General features: G+C 40.0%; 1 protein-coding gene across 1 annotated transcript in view; it reads right to left on the bottom strand.

Annotated features, from left to right (window-relative positions):
- LOC126870003 (complexin) overlaps nucleotides 1–24,154 on the bottom strand; it is a 325,327-nt gene extending 301,173 nt beyond the window's left edge. Inside the window, exon 1 of the mRNA XM_050627302.1 lies at nucleotides 23,795–24,154. The gene's annotated coding sequence lies outside the window, so the exon portion shown is untranslated. The remainder of the gene's footprint in view (nucleotides 1–23,794) is intronic.
- Between the last annotated feature and the right edge of the window lie 531 nt (nucleotides 24,155–24,685).

The following is a 24,685-nucleotide window of genomic DNA, read 5'->3' as shown; positions in this document are numbered from 1 at the left end:
CATGTAACGGGCCATGCTACCGAAATATTTATTTCTCGACGCGTATAGGGAATCCTTTAATTCTTTCTTATGAAATCGACGTCAGGAAATAGTCTGATCGGGAATTTGCAGTTACGCCAACAAATCGAAGTGGATTCGTGCGAAGAAGACGTATCAGCTTCGTCATTCGAAAATATTCTACGCGTATTTCAAGAGTCCATAGATCGTGGCAAAGTGCAATTTCGTTCCGTTGAATGTACATGAATTTACAGAATCGTCCCAAGTCTTCTATCATTTAGTCCCGCAAGTACATTTAGTACTCTTGCAATTACTTTCAACCAATTTCACTGAGAAAAGAGCTACGACTATTACCTACACGGCTGTCGTTGGACTATACGTTTTTCATGTAATTTCATATTTTTACGAAGAGAACAAAACGAATAAAACCTACATGGTAATTTGTTTATCCTATTAAAAATGATTACGAGCACATTCCACCTTGGATACTATTATTTTTATATATTATTTTCGCGCCTCTAAATTTACCAGAAACACGTAAAAATCTGCAGTCTAATTATTATCGCGTATCCGGCAATCCGGAGGATTATTTTGCCGCTACATGCGCACCGTTCCCTATTCAGTAACGTGCTCGAAACTTTTTAATACTTCAAATTTTGTAGCGCAATGCGCGAATTTCGACTATGCGGAGCGCTGCGAAAAATTCGAAGCATTTCGCAGTTCGATTACCGCACTTTTCAGGTGTGCTCAGCTCGACTCGCGATGACTGCGTCGAGCGAAGGACTGACGTGGATACCAGCAGGGTAAACAATAACGATATTGTCCGCTTTGAATCCCTGCGGACCTGCCGCGTGCAATCTCCACCAACCTCGGCATTGTCTCGTTAATTAAACGGATAAGCCGTCGAGACTACGAGGATGGCATCGTCGACGTCGACGTCGACTCGCCACGCCGGCGTCGCCGATCACGCCGAACTTGACGCGAGCGAAACTCGCGGCACAAAGCGTCGGAAACGTTTGACGGGGTTGACGGACGTAGCCGGAGATAACGAAGTTGCTACGTTCGAGTGACATCGGGGCGAGAGGACGACGACAGGGTGATGTCAACGGAGGGGGCAGCAGAACACGAAAGAAGGATAATGGGTGCACCAGACAAAAGAGCGTTGCGATAAAACGCGAGGAACAGGGTGCATGATTTTTCGATCTCTTCGAAGGAATAACGATCGAGAAACATAGTTGGAATATGTGAACATATGTCGTTGAGAAAAGGCGTTACAATGTGGCTTGCGAAGAACATTCTGAAGACCTTTTTAATCTTGAAGACGTCGTGAATATCCTAATGACATCGTTCACATCAAAAAGACCTTTTTAATCCTTGCGTTGATAAGTAAAATCTTCGCGGTTGATGGAGAGCCGACTACCGATGTTGCGAGCTATCAGAATTCCACTTTTCTTCAATTTCGCAATTTCCCTATACGCGATTAACGTACAATTTTCAAACAACCAATGGTCTATATACAGAAACTGATTAATACAGAACAATTAGTCAATCGATCTAATCGCATCGTATTTACTCGCGCTTTGCGCTATGGTTAACTATGGTACCACGTTGTTCAAAACTATTCGAGGATCGCTATTATCAACGGTCATAGTGTATCGATCAAACGAAGAAAAGTGACATCCTACAGTCTGAATGGAAATTGACATGGTATTTGTACGCTACTGTAATAAAGATTATGTTAATAAGGTAAAATACGGAACGAATGTACACGCATAAGGAACGGATATAAGAATTAAAATGATACGGAAAATGATTCATTAATTGTTAATTATTGCTAATAGCGCATATCCATTTCCGAATGAATTCAAGTGTGTGTCTTAATTTCCAGTCTTTCGCAATCCGCGTTTTACTATTCTGTATCTTTTGTTCTTACTAACACGCTTTTGTTCCTTCGAAATACTATTGTTCGCTACTAAACAATTAAATCCGACGATACACGAGGAAATTCAACGATTTTAATTATTTCCAGCACAGTTTTATACATGGACACTCGTGAATTGCGGTATATTACCGTAAGTATACGTGTGCTTGGAAATCTTCAGAGTGGTCACAATAGGTTACGAAGTTATGACCACTTGAGTACCGCCTAATGCATAAAAGACTGTAATATCAAGGTTTTGAATATATCATACCGTAATATTAAATATTCTCAACGATTTGGAGAAACGTAACGTAGCTCGTTACACTAATGAATAATAGTAACTTTTAAACCAAAATTTTCTTACCATCGCATTTCTTTCCGCCTTCGAGATCTTCTCTCGATATTATCAATCGTAGTTCGGAAAGTTCATCGTTATAGAAATGTAAAAGTTATAGAAATCTAAACACGAAGTATCACGAAAGAAATCGAATAGCACCTTTCAAATACATTACATCATACTACCGTACTCATTTATACACTTGTTGCAGTTCAAGAAATACGAATCTAGCTATTATTAAGTAATAATTGTATCTATTACCGTTGCTTGCGAATTACGAATCACTCGACGTCTGACACGACGTTCCTCAAATCAAAACACGCGGCCCGCGTTATCGCGACGCGCATGCGTAGCAGCATCTACGCTTCCGCGTAATTCAAACGAGGACTAATGTGTATATTCATACAAACTTAATTATTTATGAACATCACCGAAGAAATTGAAGTTTATTCTAAAACTATCGATAATCAAAGTACAAAAATTATACCGAATAAAGGCAAAATGAAAGTCGTATGAAAATATATATATTACGAGTAGTATGTATATACCGAGAGAACTTTTATCAACGTATTTTACAGAAAATTGTTGAGATGCTTAAAAATGCACCGTTATAAATTTAGAATATTTCTACGAAAAATTATAAATCGAGAAATCTCCTGGCAAAAAGTCCCATTATAATAATAATGAATTATATGATATTATCATACAAATATATGTTAGATACATAGGCGCCAAGTGTATTTTCTCTCTAGAAAATTTTTATTTATTTTGCAAATATATAAAAAGAACATAGTTCTTTATCAATTTAGTTTAATGAATTCAAACGTGGCTAACGTGAAACAAAGCAAGAACTAAAATATTTAATGCAATTTTCTCTTTATTCGATTGTCAAACGTCAACAATATCGCGAATAAAGACAGAACAGAAGCTGCATTCCTGGCATATCAGTTTCCACGGGAAAGGTGTGGCTGGATGTTCAGACCATTTTATTTCCATCGAAAATATGTCGTTGCCGTTTAACCATCGGGCTCCGATGTACAAAAGGAACGCGATAAAATGCATATGTACAGGAAAGTCGTAGAAATTCGATGAAACGTAGAGACCAAGCTTCGAATCATTCATACCGACGTCGGTGTCGCGAGTCAGAAACGCGAAACTCGAATAGGCAGTCGCACTCTTCGCCGTAAAAACGACACGACCAGAATTCGGTGCCAACGAGCTCCAATGACGTCCAATTTCATCCATTTCACAGGTTTCCGTGTGTTCTTCCGCCACATAAAATATTTAACAAATATCAACGAGCCAGTGACGTTAAGCGTTCCCATTTTTGTTAATTAAAAGTTTCTCCGGGGGCGAGCAGCGTGCATATAACCCCGAAATATAAGTCAGGTAGCGTGGAACATGAAGAAGCAGCCGTGAAATTACCAGAAAACGAGATAAAAGCTCGCGAAACGACGAGAAAATCGTTAACACGTCGAGTGCTACGGCGATCGTCAGTGACCCATGTCACCAAAATTTTCAGAGCAATTAAAATAAGATAAATTTCATTCCCCATAACAGATTTCCAACAATGCGAATGATTTAAATAAATACGATTTATATGATATTTTCAGGAAAAAATACCCAGATATAATATAATATTTTGCAAAAACTAGACGTTACGGTGCAGCATATTTCGACATATTGTGGCACTCAGAGCGAAACATATAAAACTCGCGTGGCTGTGAACGTGTTAAGGAGTAAGAAGGATGAAATCGCTAAATCCACCGTACATTTAATAAATTGGCATAAGCGCGATGTGATGTAAATCGCTGAACACGATTGTTCGCTGAACGCGTAGAAATTTTTACCAGGTTAAAACTTGCTGGATAAAAACTAAATTATCGCGAGCCATGATATCGTATGATGAGAGAAGATGTTAAATTTCATATGTACAAAGGACTATCTCGCAGGGTCAAGCAAAACAATTTAATTAAACGTACCTTTTAGCTCGTGCAATTTTACTATATTCTCGTCTTGCATATTCATTTACCAGGTTATCCAAAAGGCGAACAGACAGAAATATAAAATCCTTTATGGACCTAACATATGTACTATAATACAGAAAAAGAAATAATAGTTTTGCGATTTGTATAATAATCTCCAATGGACTAAAAAAAAATATAATGTTGCTAGAAAATATCCGAACATTTCTTTTCTTTGACACGATCATTCAAGCAAATTAAAGAGCAAGCTTAGAAGAAAAAGTTTTGCGATTCTTCATTATCGTTATAACTATATAAAATAGAATATTACGAGTCAAAATTGGCAGTCGTAATTACCACAGGTTGCAAAATTATTTTGTTATTTAAAAAGCTGTACAATTTTTTAATTTTTTAGACTGTGAGCCAGATAAAGAAGATTCTTCCATGTTATTTGAAACTGGTACAAACGTACTGGTCCGTTGATGTATTTTTATTTAATTGTAAATTAATAACATATTGAAACATAATTAATTAATATTAATTTGCCATTGATTTGAAAATTCGATTAAATTTCATAATACTGTTACTCCAAATATTTTTATACTTGTTACGGGCACGAGTAACATAACTAGCTCGGCAGAACAAGTAGTACGGCTCGGAGACTGGTCAGACGGAGAGAGAACAGCTGATTCTTCTAATCCTTTTTTACGTTTTTCGCGTCTTTCAGCTTCTCGAAAGCTCGAGGGTGTACGCTAACAAGAAAGAACGAAGTGGAATAGCAAACATAAAAAAGCGAAGAAAGGGTGGATGGTCTCGCGGGAAGAGCACCGAGACTGCCGAATCTCCGGCCAATTTTTCACTTACTAGAATTCTGCCTTACACAATTTTCCGACCTTTTATTTGTCGTATCGAAGTTGTCACGTGGGAAGATCTATTCTCAAACTGTTCTCATCTCTTCTGCTTATGTACGATCTGACCACAACTTTCTTCATGGAAAAAGTCGAAACGGCGTTGCAGAACAGAGCAAAAGGTTTTATAGAAATGAATATCTTGGAATGTGCGGAAGAAAGTATAGTGAATCCTTAAATAATGTAGCAGTTCGAGACAGTCGCATAGCTGAAAATCCGCGTACAATTTTTTATTTTACAGTAGCAACTAACGAAAACATGTTATTCCTCTCTTCCCGCTACGCTTTAAAAGCACAATTTATTATAAGATTAACAGCTGGCTTATATAAACGAAGGGGCGGGCAGAATTTACACAGCAACTCAGTCCGCTTGCTATTTATTCTGTCGATTCTTGCAACGATATTCTATCGTGTTATATTCAAACTTAAAAAAAATGTTAAACGCGGGAGGAGCACGATTGAGTGGAAAGTGGTCGGAATAATGCAAGAAAATGAAGCAAAGTGGCGTTTTCCGAATATTCAGTTATCTTCGGATCGCGGTGCAATTTCAATTTCACGATAAAAACGCCGGCTCACTGGCAGTCCATTTAAGAGCATCTGGTAGCGAAGTATCTCCTTACAAGAGCCGTTCTTAAATAATTCAATCCAGTCCAACTGGCCGGACCAAATGGAAGTCGAAAGGTGTCTATTCATCTGCGAAGAGGAAGTCGCGAGAGGCTGGCGCGCTTCGTGAGAAATTAATTTATAAGCGAAATGGTCGTGGTAATTGGACATCAAAATGTCCATTAAAACCCTCTGTGCATTCATAACGCAATTTTCCATGCTTTTACGAGATGCTTCACGCCTTTTGACGCAGGCTATCGCCCCTTTTTGCGTGAACACCGTCAAAGATTGTTAGTCATCCATAGCACGACACGGAAACGCGCCACTAATAGACACTAAATGCATTTAACTAATAGTTACGTGATCCTTCGCCCAGGCAGATTCTAGCCGGAAGAGAGTCTTCATCAATGCTGCGAGATTCCATTAAAATAGGAGAGCATCATCTAAAGGGTACTCATTTATCGTTGCGAGGCTAATAACTTGCGAGATGGTACATACGGACGCTATTTGGCCGCGCGTTTCGCGTTTTAATCAAAAATTTATCGTCTCATCCGAGAGGGAAGCGATCAATCGTTAACCTGCCGGATAGATATTCATCCCATCTTTAACGTTACTCGACGAACCTATTATTCATCGTCTCGAATTTTCAACGTGATTGAGAACTCGTCAATATTCGTGAAAATGCCCTCCGAATTACACACTATAAGTGTTGAAACATTTTCGATTATTGCAGGTATACAACGTGCGTTTCAAGTAAAGCTTTTTTTTTTATTTTATATCAGGCAACCTCACATGGAGATCGTAAGCCCTCGCAAGTTACGTTTTTCGTGTTTCATGGAGGAACAGTTTTACAAAATTTAAGTTCAATGTGCTGTCAATCAATTTTATATTGCTAATCTCTTGCTTTTCTATTTGAATTTACTAGCGTATATGTATAGATATTTTCAATACTTTCGTGAACATTTCAGGGATATTTATCGTCGTAAATGTTATTCGAATTCGTTGAAACTCGTGCTTTTACGAACACAATTAAAGAAGTAGAAAGAAAGCAAACAGAAGATTGGTTCATCCATCAAATGTTACAAAGAGCATCATTATGTTTCTGTGTCTTTAAATTCCCGATAAATACATCAACTTCCACGAACTGATTATTATTCATCGCTTTAGAGATTCGACAATGTTGGTGAAAATAGCCCCTGTCGTTCGAATTGTCCCGACCACGGCAGATATTTTTGTTTAGGGCAACATTTCAAGAGATTTAACAGTTTCACAATTTTAACGTAATAAAAGAGAGTTAGGAATCGTTGTCGGGCCAATTTCGTCGGTAAATCGGTGCGTATAAAAGAGAAACGTGATGAAATCCCGTGGAGAATACAATTCTGGAAATGGCGAACCGGTGTGCCTTGAACGCTGGCGTGCCGCTCGTTTCAATTTGGATATATTTAGGAAACACGTTACCCCTGGCAATCCAATAAAAAACCGTGCTTAGGGTAAAAACAATGGTAGAACGGTACAGGTCGAGAATAATAAACATACGAGTATGTCGGATTTTCCCTAGCTTTTCGTCAGATTACTGTACTAAATACGTATTTTTTAAGACAATCTCTTCGTATGATCGACGCTCTCTACGCTCGAAAGGATACGACAAATACGACGCAGAGGAAATACTTTGAACGTGTAAAGCTTCCTCTGTGGATTGTAACCGTTTCAAAGAGTAGAAAATTGGTAGGTAAATATCGAGCAACGGATCCGACACGCGTGATCGAAGAAATTTCCATTTTCTTTGATTCGATCCTGTCGCTGTGAAAGATTTCCCATTTGTTCCATAAATCGTGCTTCGAAATTCAGGAATTCGCTTCGTATCGACCCATCATAACGACACGTGATCCGCTTTGAACTCTCTCTCTCTCTCTCTCATTCTCTCTTTTTCTCTCTGCCTCTTTGGAATGCTAGGCGAATGGTACACGGATAATTGCAAGTATTGGTTCGGACAAAATCAAAAGTCAAAGGTCCCATGATACCTTTGGAATATCTCTTCAATTAAATCTCAATGAGAAACTTTCTTCCTTCTCTTGCAAAAATTGGGTTAAAAAATCGAGTTTTCCTTTTTAATTTTCTTAAAACGTTAGATGCGTAGAATGATGTTAACGCGACTTATCAAAATTCAAACTGCTGACGATGTTACAGTGATGAAGCTCGCAGAGGGAAAATGTTATCTTAAAAATTCCCTTGCGTATTTCCTGGAACTGTTTTCTGACTTTGCTGTCATGAAATTTTCAGGACTACACATTCAATCTTCTTCATATTTTGAACGAATATCCTTTGTATCGTAATTTTATCACTTTTTAGAGGCTTGTTAGAGGTTTCTAAAGACATTTCTTTAAAAGATCCTTCTCTTTTTCAAATTGCTGACATCTGTACGATCATTAAAGTTTTCCAGAAATCCTGCGCTACGTTTCAGATAATAGACTGTAGCTTCAAAAGAATATTTTATTTCAAACATGCCAGCCCCTGCCGAGACTGACAGCCACCAACTGATGTTCCAAGAATAGAAGTTCCATATACAATGAATAGCTCCTTTACTTTGCAAGATCTTTCTTAAAAGAAAAAAAAGAAAAATTGGAAAGTAAAGCTAACTGTCGCATAAATATCGTCCGAAAAAATCTGTACTTTTTATTCTGTAATTATTCACGAAGCAATTGTCCAAATTTGTAAGTCTGTGTAAGTAGCCTGTGCTTTTCAATCAAATGCTGTAAATTATTAAAAAGAATACCATTCGTATGAAAAGAACAAAAATGAAAGATGAAAAATTTGTTTCTCAAAATTGACAGAAAGAAAAATCTGAAAGGAAAAACGAGAGTTCTCCGCTAAAGAGGAGATGCTGCGATCGATAAAGACTCTAATACAGGAAGAGCAATTCCGCGGCAATCTACAACGATCGAGGCGACTATCGCGCAAGATATTGGCAAAAAATAGGCTCCGTGTAGTAACAATATTCGACGGTTGATGAGCTCATCAGAAGCAAAGTTTATTAGTTGGGAATAAGAACAATATAGATAGAGCCCATGGCCGTTTTCGTTCAAACTCCCTGAGGAAGATTCTTAATCGAAGTCTAAGAGAAAGAAACCGGCTCGCTCGCTACCGGCTACTTGACGCGAAATAATTGGCCCACTTTCTCGTACTTTTTTATTCTTCTGTAATAATAGGCAATGATAGCGGCTTTCAATCGAAAATGTGAAAATTCCCAATGGGAAGCGAATAATATTTTCACGAAGAATAATTTGCCTTTTAAGAGAAGAGATCGGATTTCATCCTCCCAACCCGAGGGAGATCCGCAACGAATTCTTACTCTACTCGATTCAGTAGGTTCCGCGTAATTAATTAAAAATATCTCACCGCAGTTGAGATATTAGCCCCGCAGCTATTTTGTCTAAAAGAACCGCTGTAAAAACCACTGCTTTATTTATATTCCAAATTTAATTAACCAAATTTTTCAACACGCAAAAGAGGGGAAAGAATAAAACGTTCGTGCTTCTTCGAGGATCGCCGAGCAAAGTCTGCTTAATAATTTCAGAAATGTCCGATGCTATGTAATATATCAAATCGGACTGAAAGAGAAATATTGCGGTGGCAACAAACACGAGGAAGCAACAAACAAGTTGAACAGTCGTGAATAATCGTCGTACGAAGGGAGGCCAACGTGTAATCAGACCGTAAAATTCAATCTCTGTGCTTAATTTTCTAAACTGTACGTTTTCTATCCTGCACACAGAGCAGTTCGTGCAATTGGTCAAATATTTCCAATATTCAAATTAATATCTTTTTATATTCTTTTTTTATATTCTCGCATTTGGTAGCTCGTGTTCGAAACATATTGAAATAAATTTGGAACGTTCCGAAGGAAAACTAAAGACGCATAATTATTTGTAATTACGAGATCGACGCGTCAAAAAGTAAGTACGCGGAAATGGAAAGAGATGATTGAAATCTGCTTCTTCGCGCGGTGACATTGCAGAAAAGGTACAATGTTCTGTGAATATAGCACGGCAATTTAAGGGAACTCTATCAAAAAATAAAAGACAATCGAAGATACGATTATTTTCGACTACGATTTACCGTTCAATTTATACGCAACGACAATATTGGGAAGACGTTTGATCAATTTCGTAGATCGCTATATTTGCGTACCATCCTACACGAACAGAATAATTCCGGTGAGCGTAGTAAATCGCTATGCGGTATATGGTCGCGCGACGCTAGTGAATCATCGAGGAAGATACGGCATCGTTCGATGCCATATTTTGATACGAAGAGGCGGCACGTTACCGCCACTCAAACTACCAAGACAAAGCTGGAGCGGGCGCGGAACGAAGATACAGACAGTCAGAAAACGCGAGCGTGTGCTGCCGTGGAAAAGGATGAGAGAGCAGAGGAAATATTTTAGATGGTTGAATAGAGATGGTGTTACGAGAGACTGGAAACGAAGCACGCAGAGACGACAGAGATAGAGGAGGATCGAGGAAACTAAACTAGAAAAGAAGGTAAAGAAAATTGAAAGGGAGGATGAACGTGAGAAAGGATAAAGAAAAATGTAATGGTAAAGGATGTGAGAATGAGCGCTTCGCAAGTAACCACGTCCAAGAGGTTCTCAAAGGGTGACCGCGAGTTCGAGTATATTATGCAACGACAACCTAGTCCAAGTCGGTGGAAAGACGTATTTTGTTCTGGGTCAAGCACAGCGGGACAAGGTGTAACACAGTCAGCTGCTTTCTGCTTTGCTACCAACGACTCGTGACATCTAGATTTAGTTTCCTATGCTCGTGAGATACTGTAATGACTCTGTATCCCGCTAAGGCTGCAATTTAATCCTTGCACGGACGTGGCCATATTTCTTGCAACCACTTTCCCGTGTCTTTTAACCGCACACGTGATTTTTCAACGTGAATTTCCTGCAAAGTGTAAAAAATACAGCTACGAGCCAACAGTCCGGCCGCACGTGAGATATACTTGGTTTCGATGTTGGTTCGTAGTTGGCTTCGACGCATAATCTATCCTTTCGTGACGAATCAATTGGCAAAACATCTAACCTGTTTAGCCAGCTGTATGTTTGACAAACGCTATTCAACAGCACCTCTAGCCGTTAATAAATCCTGAATAATTTTACATACACGTAGAGTTATTCGTTTCATTATTCACCAAGCTAACGCATAAAGGATTTTATTTTCCGCAAAATGCAAATTTATCGCATTCAGATAAATGTCAACCTTATTCGACTCTTCGCTTTATCGTTACGCAATATAAAATATTCAACTTTCGTAACAACGATAATCCAGTCTCCGCTCGACGATGATTAATATCGAAATATACACTGGAAAAATTTAACACGCGCGAAATGACTATAGTACGAGAATAGAACCAACAATGAGAGTACAGTAGAAACAAACAAACTACTAAATATGTATCGTCTATTTTTCTAATTGGAAGGATACGGAGACGTCTGTGCGTCGTAGGAAGGAAAACAGATAAGGATTTCATCAGAGAGCGCGCAGATTCATTGTGCAACGAAGACAATCCATCCTCCTACATATGCAGCTATCTATATGCACCGGTAGTATGCATCTTAAGTATGTGCAACTAGGCATCCGGCGGATTAATCCAACTGGTAATTTGTCGTTCTGCGAATGAGCTTCGACTCCGAAACTCACGCGGATGCACACGCTACATCTGCACAGACACCTGCGTATATTTCCTACTTCGAGGCACAAGTTCGTCTCCGTATTTACGATTCAACAGAGAACAGGACGGGCGTTGCAAGACTAGCATCTCGCCGTACAACATGCACCGTTCATTCTAAATTCTGTTACGTGCGAAGTCAGGCAGATTCTATGACTCGAAATATGTGGAAAATCGAGAATAACGGGAACGCGTTAGAGGCTTCATTTTCGAGGAAAATCCAGCTTGCAAATTCATCGAATGTACGTGTATTTAATTAATTCTCGATTGGACAACGATGGACGATAGGTAACGGGTTATTCTACGTGCGAAAATAAGTTTCTTCGGATAGAATTTTTTCGTTTGTACAGCGACTATAGTTGGATAGTACAGAATAATACCACTAAACTGGAAAGCTTGCGATATTAACCGTATCAGTTGCCTGGTACGCGCAGGCTTTACAACGACGCGGTATAATAATTTATCGTAAAATAAACGTCTGAACTTAAACATACTGGTGGGCTCGGGTTCCAAGAAAAATAGCCGCCAACTAGAATATGTATGGTCAGATCTAGCTACAACGCCTGCAACGACAAAAAAAAAAAAAAGAAAAGCAGAAGGTCTGGTGAAAAATAACGCCATTTGCAACCTCAAAGATGTCTCGGACGGATCTTCTAGCCGTACATCACGCACCGTTACCCATACGAGGTACGGCATCATGATTTATTCGAGTCGCGGTAAGGAAAGTTTTAAAGTGGCTCAACATTCGCGTAATATATCGGTCAGGAACTACACGGAGGGATAAAACTTAAGAAGGAACGATTCTCGTGGTTAACACCGCGGATCTTCCATTCTAAGAACATTTGCATTTTGAAGAGGACAAGGGCTGTTGAATATTCGGAAACAATAACCACGGTAATTCAATGATACGTAACGTATCAATACGGTTAATGCATGTAAATGGCCGGTGCAATATATTATATTAAAGTTGGTAATGTAATATAATTTTGTTACTCTCATTACGCCGCCATAATGGATATAGAAAGTACGGGTAATTTAATTACTTTAGCATGACGGCCACGCACCATTGTAAAATTTTAGTTTACGGTTTCACGGGAAATTCAACGCACGCCGGACTATTGCAAAAAGGATAAAACCTCCCCTCGTCGACTTATTACCGAAATGTTCCATCTAGCGGGGCTGTAGCTTCCGGCCGCAGAAATTACGAAGTCAAATGGCCCACCGCCATGCGGCACGAAAGTTTTTCTTTTTCTCATTCCCGCACGCCCTCTGAATGAGACATAAATTACTCGTGTAATAGGATTTTGAATCGCGGTCGATGTTAATCCTTGATTTATAATGTAGGTCGGCAGCCGAAGATTTAGCATGACATTGATGATAACTACTAGCTGACAGCATCCGCCAATGTGTATCGTGCGATAAATTATTATTATTATGCTCGTTGATCCCTCCTAATTTTTTAGGGAAGGGGGAGGGAGGTGTATTTATTAAAACGTCCGATTCGTTGCTTCTCGTAATTGGAACGTTCTGAATTTCATCTCTTTGCCCAACATTTACGCGCCAACGTTAAACGAAACACGGCGTATTTTTTAGCTTAGCAAGAGGTTCTCGCGAAAAATAAATTAACACGATTTCGAACGTTATCAATTATAACAGACGCACGTTAATAACGTTCATCGCATATAACGGACATCGCGTCTCGATCTAGGTCAACCGAAATATTTTGCTAGCTGTTTCCGTTATTGAAACAGCGAATGTTAAATCATAATTCATACGGTTACATTGTTTCGCCAATGTAGAGACGCGAAACCACTTCCCAACGACTGAATATCGCTATTCAGCGATATTTCCAGCGGAGCTATTGCCTTAACGTTTTCGTCTCCTCTGCGGGTATCTTGTTGCCGTTTTCGATCGACCTAGATTACATTTACCGAATTAGCGATATAGGTCGAGTGAATTATATCCGTTCGTTTAAGCAGTTATTTCTGTCGAAAGTCTATCTTTCCAGTCGTGCTGGCAGCATCCCTTTTACAGCCGTTAAAAACAGACACCGGGCTAAATTTAACCGGGTCAAGGAATGGGACTAATCTTCGAAACTGTTACCATTAGGAATTTTTATTTTATTTTACCGTACCATACGCAAATCTTCCGGCGATTATATCGCTCATAAGCGTCTGGATACTTTGGAATTGTAGCAACATTACGCGAATTCTACGAAAGGCTACAAATTAGCTATTAATTACTAATTTATGTTTATCAGCAGACTGCAAATTTAAATTAATTATTAACAGACGTAACAGTGAAACGTTTTATTATTTACCGTTCGTGATACTACGTACATTCCTGTCCATGAGGATTAGGGCATCTTCTGGTGTAATATAAAATACGACGAATGGTTTAAATAATGAAAGGAACAATTAGACGGCCGTAAGTTTGCGTTCGTGTAAAATAACGATAGAAGAATTTTTAGAAATTATTTTTACGAATTACAAGAGAGGCATAACTTCCATTTGCGATTCTAAGCTCATACAAATACATCACATAAGAATATTCCGATTATTTATGATGACACTATAACGTTTTAATATTTTGTATCGGAAATCTTCCTAACATCGAATATACGTAATTTATAACAAATTTCTTCTTCTTCGATACGACTGATAATTGACATAGGACAGAATTTAACGAATGATATTATAGACGTTTAATACGCACCAGTCTACCACCACCATACCATATAGTTAATTGCCATAAATGTATTATAAATAGCTGTACTAATTACGAAGAATAAAACCATCCCAGTTCGATTCGATCGTATTTTTCTACTTAAATTACATCGCGTCAGAAGTGAGCAGGTGTCTGAATACTTTGGGGCGGCGATTAAACGAAACGCGATTGTTAAAAATGGTCGACAAAGGGAGACACGGTTCGTAGAACTGGGGAGAGAAGAAAAGGGCGAAAGAACACGGTCAATCGGCGAGCGATATCGCGAAAGGTCACGGCTTTTCTTGACAAATGACGTCCTTGCACCGTCACCGATGGACTCGAAGTGGTATCTCGGTGGTCTGTAGGACAACCGAAGTACATTATGAAAGCATTTGTAGCTTTCCACTGACGTTGCTCCCGAGAATTGTATCGACCACGGGGTTTGCCGCGTAGACACGTGAATATACCCGAGTTTCGACCAGTCGAAATGCATCTTGGAATCCTGCCCGAACTTCTCCGTTGTTTCCTCCCGAGATTTTGCACGCCTTATCGGATACGCTCGTTCGAATTTTAGAATTGTATTTTCTCTTGGATATCTGACCGACAAACCATACCGGCAAAAGGGGATAAATAATTGAGCGACTTTCCAGAGAAGAAAACCTTTCCTCGTTGCACGAAATAGTATGTTGGTGAAAATATTCCGTGCACTATCTGTCAATGTGATATTATCTTTTTCTTTGACAAATCGCACGTATGTTTCAAAGGTAGTACAATTTAAAGGAGGTCAGCGGGAAAACGAAAAACTATTTTGCAAATTTAGTTTTCACTTCGTACACTCTAAACAGCCAATAATCTTTTGTAAGAGATATTAATCAGTTGAGAAATAGACAGGAAAAGATCGTAGAATTAAATGGACGATACGCAGACACGGAGAAAAAGAGAGGAAAATATTTTTCAGGAATTTTTCAACCACTTTAATACTTACAACGGGAACGAAACGTTCTCACTTCTCTGAAGATTTTCACAATGCTTGTGTCTACGAGACATTACACGACTGACGATTAGCGTGTAGCTTGTCAGGTGTTTATCATTAAGCAACGTCCTACACTTTCACACGTGTGTCCCAGAGGGAATTGTTTAAAGGCAAATACAATACGTGCTTAAGAACCCACGTGGAATATCGCTTTTTTTTCCACGATAAAGCTTACCTACTGGTAACTAAAATATGAGAATATGACACAAAATCGATATACCTTCCATTGGAATAACATCAAGATATTCCATCTACGAAGCAAAAAGATTGGCCGGTTAATATCGGACAACAACGATGACCTAATTTCTAAAGATTAATAGGCTTACGGACGGAGTTCGACCTTTGCTCCTTTACGAGATTAAAAGCAAATAGACAAATATGGACAGATCGATCGCCGGCTGCCTCTTCCAGCCATCCCGAATCTGCCTTTTATTTTTAAGCTCGAAGCCCTTCATAAAATATACTCTGGCCGTATCATCTAGATTGATATAAAAAGAAAAAGAGACGGAGAAAGTAAATCAAAGGATAAACTAGATATTTTACGATAGGTACGATATCAAACGTGTACCATGTCGTTCTTAAAGAGGCTTGTCAATAATCTGAACATTCCATTAATTCGTTTCTACATCCACGAAACCATTATTTTCCCACCAACTTTAAATACTTAAATATCAGTGCTTGCATTAACGTAACAAATTCTATTAATTTCGAGAAACTTTCTATTAATCACCTATCCGTAATTTAGCAGCAAAAGTATTTACGGATAAAGAGCTTGTCTCTTTAAACGATAATTCTATTATTATTCTATTATTCTATTCGAAATTTCGCGATTGAAAAACAGAATTAGCTACATTTTTAACACAGATTTCAACTGTGAATTATGTAATTCATTTCAAATTCTACCGGCGACATTTACACCACAGTACTGTTGCGACATATAGTTTATCAATTTTCTTCGAAATTCTTGCAAATAATTTTCACAATTCTCCGTTTTCAATTCTCAAGTCGTAATCCTGCGCCAGTACAAAATTACGATAATTTCTTTAATAATCTGCATGGATTATCGCGCTGAATACGAGGCCAGCCAGTGTTCTGATATTTATTGGAGCGTACCTTATCATTTTGGGGAAGAGAAATTTTATCGTTCCGATCGGGGACGATTACGAGGTGGTGATACACAGCCGAATTCGGTGAAATTGTACGCGAAACTTTCCGTGAATTACACGGCGACAAGGGGTTTAATCTTTCGCGTGGGACCAATCGCGTTATCGAGATATAAGCATAATCGAGCTGACGGCGGTGTACACGAGGCGATAGCCGATATACGAGGCAACGGATAGCACAGGCTATATTCGAAACTGATAATCGTTGACGATATGCCGTGGCCGATCGATAATCAAGGGGCTTGGCTGGAAAACGATTCATCGTGTCTGTGCAATCGCGACCACACAACGAAATTATCTAGAATGACAGGACACGCGTTATGCATCTTCTGCGAAATTATCTATAGAATGACGGAACGCGCGTAACGTACCGTCTACGTGATGCAGTAGCGCACAGTTTGGCGAAAGAAAAAAGAAGAAAAGAAGAAAAAGCAGGAATTAGGACGACGGATGCCGTCTCTCGGTGCGTTGTCATTTCAAAAGGGAGGCGAGATATAGAACGAGGAAAGGCCGAAAGAGACATACGCGAGGAACAAAAGGAGCACGATGCCAAGGATAACAGCCGGCAACGAATGCTGAAACTGCATGAGAAAAACAGTGTGTGGAGTTTGTACCTTAAAATCGACGACCGGATGCACTGGTTCCTCTGTTTGCATTCCGCCGGAACTATTGTGCTCCAGGCAAATGTACGAATGCCGAGTAAAAATTTAATTCTATTCCTTGCCAAAATACATTTCGCGCAGAAGGGGTACGCTGGTTACGGGGTTCTAGGACACCGCGGTTTTGTTTCTAGTTTTCGTGAAAATTAGTAGATTGCGGATTCGCATAAAATACAGTGACGTGCATGTGATAGGTTTTTCGCTTTATATTATAATATTTAAAAAAGTTCGAAGTAATGTTATATAATTAGGTAACAACTGTTTATTTTGTAACATTGTTTAGTTAAAATCCTTTCGGATATCGTTTTTGGAATAGAAAACGAGCAATCTACTTGGCTGGAATCATTCGATCAATCTATTAGCTCGACGATGACATTCTATATTCTTCCAAAACGAACAACTTGAAACTACAACAGCTAATATTTATTCAACAATTCGATAGCAGTAAAATTCTTGCCCTTTCTTCTTTGTGCCTGCCTATTTCTCGAGACTTATTTCGAATCGTCTGAAAGACTGTCCTGATTGTAGGACCTCACGCCCATATCTCAACATCTGACAGCAGCTCCAGAGTTTCTCACAATGGACGAGCTAACGAGAATTCGGTTAAACGTTCTCGGTCTTCTTTCTTATCCTGTTCATTCGATTAAATAGATGTACCTATCGAGATCCTAATTCTAACTACAAAGTTCTGTGTATAAGGTAAAAGGTAATAGTTTCCTAACAAGATGCTATGCTTTAAAGGTCTTCGAAAAGCCACAGAGTAAACAATACAATCAAGCGTTTAACAGCAAAGTGACGTAATTGATACTGAACCGTTGAAAAACAAGGTGATTATAACACCATGTACACAGAGTAACGAACAAAAGGTGGCTTAAAATAGGAATTGAAGCTCGGAGGATAAAGATCGACTTGAAATGCGCGAACACGTTACAACATAATCGAAGTGGTTTGATCAAATGGATTAAGCTATTTGTTCATTGTATTTCGCGATCAAAAGGCCAAAAGAATGGTATGAGCAGAGATTTACGGAATAGTATTTGATGAACAAATAAAGCGATATAGCGCATGAGCACGTCAGAAAATAGAAATTGTTAAAACAATGGATTTTTCTGCAAATTCAGATTTGTATGAACACGTCTAAAGATATGTGTAAATACAGATATTTGTTACACGCTCCAAATATCATAACGAGAAGTTTGTTTTAGCAATTTTGTATACCTCTATACTTTGTATTTTTTTTTTTTTTCGAAAATCTATTCTAAAATTTACTACACCAAGATTTTTATACATCGACCAACAAATATGAAATAACTATAAATAAAATCCACTAGACTTTGAGGATTAAATAATCAATCAAACGATTTTCTTCTAATTTTTGTTACACAGTTGCCGCGATAATCGTCGTAATTTTAATAAATAGCGAATGAGTTAATAAAAATATATTAACACGGAGAAAAGCACAATGTGTTTGTTCATGTTGTGTTAAATGGACTTATCCATACGTCTCCTTCTTTTCGTCTGATCATTAAAGAATTTCGATTCGTTCAAGTTCAAAACATTCGCCACTGCAATCGAATTCGATCGATGTCGAGGTAAGTTACGAATCTTGTAATATACGTTTGGAGCCTCCGTTTGTTTCCAGCTCGGTTCCGCCCTTTTTCCTTCATCTAACGCTCCAGGCCGGCGCACCACGACCTACCCTTAGTTCGCCTAAGTCTGACGCCGGTCGAATTATCATCGCGACCTCTCAAAGCCTTTCCAAAATTACTTACGAACTCATGGGCCCGTAAGTCCAGACTGCTCGAAATTAGTTTCCACGAAAGCTCTCTGGCATTAGGTATGTACGCTTTCCAATTCGTTAAGAGAGAACTGTCGCCCCCTCTTTAGCCTTACTCGACAACTCGTCCTTCAGACCGCCACTTTCTCTTATTCACCGGTCTGTCTCCATCCCTCTACACCCTCTAAATCACCCTCACTTAGAAAAAAATATCACTGCTAAATTTGCTTAATGGTAACGAGGTTAGTACTTCTTTCAACAGAAACACACCGTTTCGAGGGTTCGCTTTTAGCGAGTGGATAAACAGTATAATTCGAGCCAATGGCCTGTAATTTATCTTTGTATGCGATATCGCCTTTCCAACCCTCGCTACGTTATTATAATCGTTTTTATGCCTCGAATAGAAACGAATTGTTCCGCTTAACGAGCTTCCCGTACTTCATTGTTCGAACGTTCGTTGATTTATTTTACGTTATTCCCTTCGTACATTTTCAACATTTCAGCGTTTCGCCGAACATGATTCAGTACAATCCGATATTCGATTATCGGTCGATCAGGTTAGATTTTTTGGCGCAGGGATTAGTAGTATCGGTCGGTGTTTGGTCAGCCAAGAAAGTGGGTGGGTCGTCCATTACGCTACCCGGTGACCGGGTTAAGAGGACATCGCGTCGTTTAAAGAATCATCCCATCGACAAAGCAATTTGACTATCGGATAATCATTCGTTGTAGAAAATATGACAGTGCCTTCCTATTTCGAACGATCTTCCGAATACTAAAGCGATCGACTGTCCGTGTCTATTATTGGGTCACCGTATTTCACGCAAACCCTACTGCTATTCTCGAGCTTTTGGAATTCAATCTTCCTCCTATTTTAACAAACGAAACAGGTTTGAAATATTTGAAGGAAACGTCCAGCATACCAATAACCGTTTTTTCATATTTTCCTTAAGCTTGAAATATTCGTTAACGTTAGAAAGATACAATTGAATCGATAAAGACGAAGAGAACACGAGATTCTATATGTACGTGCGTATAGAACTGGATGCAAGTATTTCAGAAGTAAATGGGAAAATTGTCCAACGTTCTTTAAACTCTTTCGCTGAAGCTATTGGCAAATTTATGAATTGTTAAAATTGATAATTGTACCGAGGATACATAAATCATTATGTATTTCCTATTTTAATATCTACCACATGAAGAGTACGTATTAACCAATAGGTAAATAATTATATGCAAAATCCACACGAATCGACTTCCTTTTTTACTTCTCAAATATACTTATTGCAGCACCCCGAGATTTTAATCCACGTTGAAAGAGTGAAATCCTCAGATATTGAAAGAACTCGAGCAATATTCTCGACGATACAGATAAGATACACATAAATCGTAAACGTTCGAGTCACTATCGAGAGAGCTAATCGCGACATTATTTCTGATCAACGCCAAGATTCCGGTCGGATATTCGTTGAAATCCCAAAGCACTCCGGAGAACGTAATAAGTCTCAGACTGGACTATCTGAAATCAGCATCTCCTTGACGCAAAATGTAAATTACGACCGGTAAGATAGCATTCGAACGAAACGGTGAAATAGAAAGAAAGTCAGTTTACACGCGATTTATAGGGTCGAATCGGGGTCGATTTAACGACGCCTCGACGGCGAAGCAACGGCGCCAGAGTAGCGAGCTATCGATTCGGTTCGATTGCCGAAAAATGGTAATGCGGTCGGGCAGAACGCCGAGGAGACGTTACTCCCCAGGAAGGACGTCTCAATTTCGATGCTACGTGCCGTAGGAATGCGGAAAGAGGCCACTCTATGCGAACAGACAGAATTTTCTTAGGGCCGTGAGAAAGAGCTCCGACGCGTGTGAACTTAAATTTCACAGTCAAAAGAACGGAAAAATCCCTACCTGATAGAGGGAAAATCTAACTCCTCGTTCTCGGGTATTTTCTTCCTCGACAAACTATACTTGCGCGATCTAAACAAGCTATCGTGTCGTAATAAATGAAATAAATGAAATAATTAGGCGCTTCAAGCATCTGGTAATAATCGGAAAATAATTTGCAATTTATCTGAAGGACGAGTGGTTCAGAAGCCACACTGATCGATGCTCACTGCAGCCGCTGATCTTTTTTCATCAATTGCCTCATTTATTTCAACACATACAAGCTCCTACCTTGTCTTAGATTTTTATCCGACCTATCTCACTGTCTTATTTATAGGTTACTCTGTATGTCCTCTTTCTTTTTATTCGTTTAGAGTTTCTCGCGTCTATAAATAAATAAGAATAAAAAAGAAGAAGACACGACGTGACAAAAACTGTTCCTTTTTATCTCACAAGTTATCATCATTTGTTTCATCTTCTTGCAAAGAATGAATTTATAGAAGTACGTCGTTTGTTCTTTGAGAATCGAATATTAATCGTGTACTTTTTCCAATATCGAATTATTCTTACTCTTCAAGTCGTGAGAAATTATTTTTTCGCGTGAGTCGGGATAAATAACGTCCGGAGATAAGAAATCATTTTCTCGCGTGAATCTGTGTAAATCCGGAATCTTTGAGCAACTGGCGAGAGATTTTTGAGAGAATTTTCTACCACGAGGATAGTATATACCACTTCGTCCGGGAGCTGACGTCTCGTGATTCATGAATCCACGGTCAGCCGGCTAAGAACAAGTCAACCATTGACGCTTTGGAATATGTTCGACGATCGTCAGGGGTAACAGACACACCACCGACAGACGTCTGTGATTCATTGCACCGGAGTTAAGCCTATTCGCATAATCAGACAGCAGCGTATCACCTCTGTCATTAATTACGAGGCCGTGCAACGTACATTTATCAAGTTAAATGGTTGGAGAACCTGCAGAGATTGGGTAGGCAGACACAGAGTTGGCAAATGGTTGTGACAACGACGAATCGAACCTTCCGACCGACTAACAAGTATAAAGTAAAGTTGGTAATAACACCGCTTGACAAAAGGAAATTAATTTTCGAGGTAAGCTAACTTCTTGAAGTTGAGAAATGTCTGCTAAAGAAATTTCGAATTCACGTTACGCTACGAAGGAGAGGGTTCGACGATCGCCAACCAACAAATGGATTTGCGAATAATTCGCACGACAAGTTTCGAGCCTTAAATATCACTTGAACTTGGTAAATTCGAATCTACATATTGAAAACTTTGGTGGAGACGCTGGAAACCTCCCTCGATTGCTGTACCTTCGGAAGATTATATTTTCTTAGGAATTTCACGCGGTACGAGATAATCGCAATGCCGCTTAATATCCTACGACGAAACGAATAAACGAAGGAACTTGAATAATTAGTTTCGAAGACTTTTTGCTTGTACCATTCCACTTATGCGTCCATTTATGCTCCCATTTGTATAAGTATAGAAAAAGGAACAAAAGATCTCCGATCTTCCTTCGTCGTTTCCTTGCGGTGGCGGGCAGTATGAAAGTTTAAAATTCATACTGGTGCACGAGTACAAATACATTACATTAATAGTAACTTCGTACTGAACGTTTTCTTACTACGTTAATTCCGAAGAATTTAATCGTTCTTGTCAAATAAATCTGTTTTCAATGGTTGAAATACTTTTCTGTGTCGCTTATCCCTACAACTTTCTTTCGTTCATCGTTGTATCTCTCTAACGTTCCAAAACGAACTCTTGGCATCTTTTCGCCCATTCATTTGCCTTTCTATTTCTCAAAGCTAACAAGAATAGCGAAAGTTCATTCGCGCTACTGAAAGGCACGTAAATATCGAAGGCAGATGGTTGCTGAATTAGACATCGATCCAAATGGATTATCCTCGAGAACACGCTCGTTTCGGAGCAACGAACGATGCGCTCTCGATACACCTTCAACGTACCATCAAGCCGCATACATCACAGAAATGGTTCCCTTTTAACTGCCACTCAATTTAAGACCCTCCGAAGCTACATTTCCCTAATGGAACCCCGGTTTACCCAATACGGAGAATGATAACGCTACGTTAACATAACATTCCGGTTGCCCGGAATGCAATTTCCACCGTTTCGCTTGCGAAAACATCACGGTAAAATTCGTACGCAAATATTCCAACGGAGCGTATCTTTCCGCATATCGGCCGGAGAGAACAGGGGAGAAAAAAATGTTACTGCTCGAATTGTTTACGTTCAATTTCATTTAGAAGTTTGTTTACGGATCGGAGATGCGCGTGCGGAATTTCCCATGGTTCGTTAGCAACGCGAAATTCGTCGAAGCGAAATACACGGCAAGAGGTTAAAGGCAGTACGGTACGGGGTACGTGCGACGAAGGGAGCGATAACGACGTGGCGGAGGTTTCCGCGGGGAAATCGCGCGGAGACTTTGACGACGGGTGCACCGTGCACACGGCCACCAGAGAAGGTGGAAAGCCACGAACGTCGGCGACTTAGCGTTCAAGATCGATGGAGGAGACCTGCAGCGGCCTAACCCTTGCGTTTTATCGAGCTGTGGCACCGGAACTGGTGCCTCTCGCGGCCACGAAAAACAGAGGCAGATAGACGAAAACAGAGAGGAAAATACGCCGACGAGAGACGACAACGTACTTGGGTACGCGCGATGCATCATGAACTTAGCTGCAACTCGACTCGACGCGGCTTCGTGTTCAAAATATTTCGATTCCTCCCGCGGATTTCTTCCAGCAGGTTTCGTCCGTCGAAATTCTTACAGATATCGCAGCTCGATCGTCTAACACGATAAAGAAGAACAAACATGGCCATATTTCCGATAACGCCAAACAACCTCGCGTGTATTGTTGTATCAACAAGGACAAGCAGACCGTATAAATAACACGTCTTTCTACGGAACGTGTAGAAAAACGTCGACGACAACAAGGGAGGAGCGAGAGACTACGTAGCATACAGAGACCGCGTATTAAATAACGGAAAAGTGAGAGTTACGGTGATCACCGGTGTATACAACGATGCGTGAATTACATCGGATAAAATGGGATATTAATGTGACTGACCTTTTTTGTTGTTGATCGGAGACGATGATTGACGGTGGACGAAGTCGATGTACAACCGGAGGGCTGGCTCGAAAAACAGAGTGTACGAAGAGGCAACCGGCGAGGACGACGACAACGTCCGTACGAGTCTCACGTTTAGACTACGTGCGTCTCTCCGGTCGTCGGTGGCGGTGACAGTGGCGGTGGTGGTGGCGATAGTGGCGGCGGCGGCGTCGGCGTCGACGGCGTCGAGTGGCGGTGGTGGTGGTAGTTGCTTTCTGTCCTCCAAGCGGGAAAAAGAAGGGAGGAGAGGAAGAGAGAGACGAGGAAAGACCGATGTGATCGAAGTCTCGTGGCAAACGGTCGTAGACTGAGTGAACCCGAGTTCCGACTGAGCGGCTGAGTTGCTGTGGCGGCGACGGTGGCGCCACGCCGCGGAGGGTTACCCGAATTACCATCGATCCATCGAAAATGGTATGAGGTAAGCTAGGGAACGAGCGCAAAGAGGAGAGAAAAGACGAGAGACAGAGAAAGCTACACCGACAGAGGGTCGAAGAGGGTGCACGACCAACGGAACCCTATCGCCAGGGGTTCGAGAGGAAAAGGGAGAAGGAGGGCGACGAGTCGAGTCGAGAAGAGGGCGGGGCGTACGCGTACCACACGTTTCTATCTCTATGTTCTATACCTATTACCTTTCCCTTCTTTCCTCCTCCTTGTTTTCCTTCTTTCTCCTTTCACCCCTCGCGTGCCTCACTCTTTCCTTATCCCTTATTTACCACCCCTTCTTTCGCTTTATACGCGAGTGTCACCCGGTATTCCTGCACTTCTATATTCTCCTTCGCCTTAATATGTGCTTCCTGTACTCCTTGGATCTCTCGCGTGCCTGTTCGATTAATTTCCTACTCTTTCTTA

This window comes from Bombus huntii, chromosome 10, assembly GCF_024542735.1.
Source record: "Bombus huntii isolate Logan2020A chromosome 10, iyBomHunt1.1, whole genome shotgun sequence".
NCBI classification, from domain to species: Eukaryota; Metazoa; Arthropoda; class Insecta; order Hymenoptera; family Apidae; genus Bombus; species Bombus huntii.
Note: the sequence above shows the minus strand (reverse complement) of the source record. Positions and strands in the feature narration are given on the sequence as shown.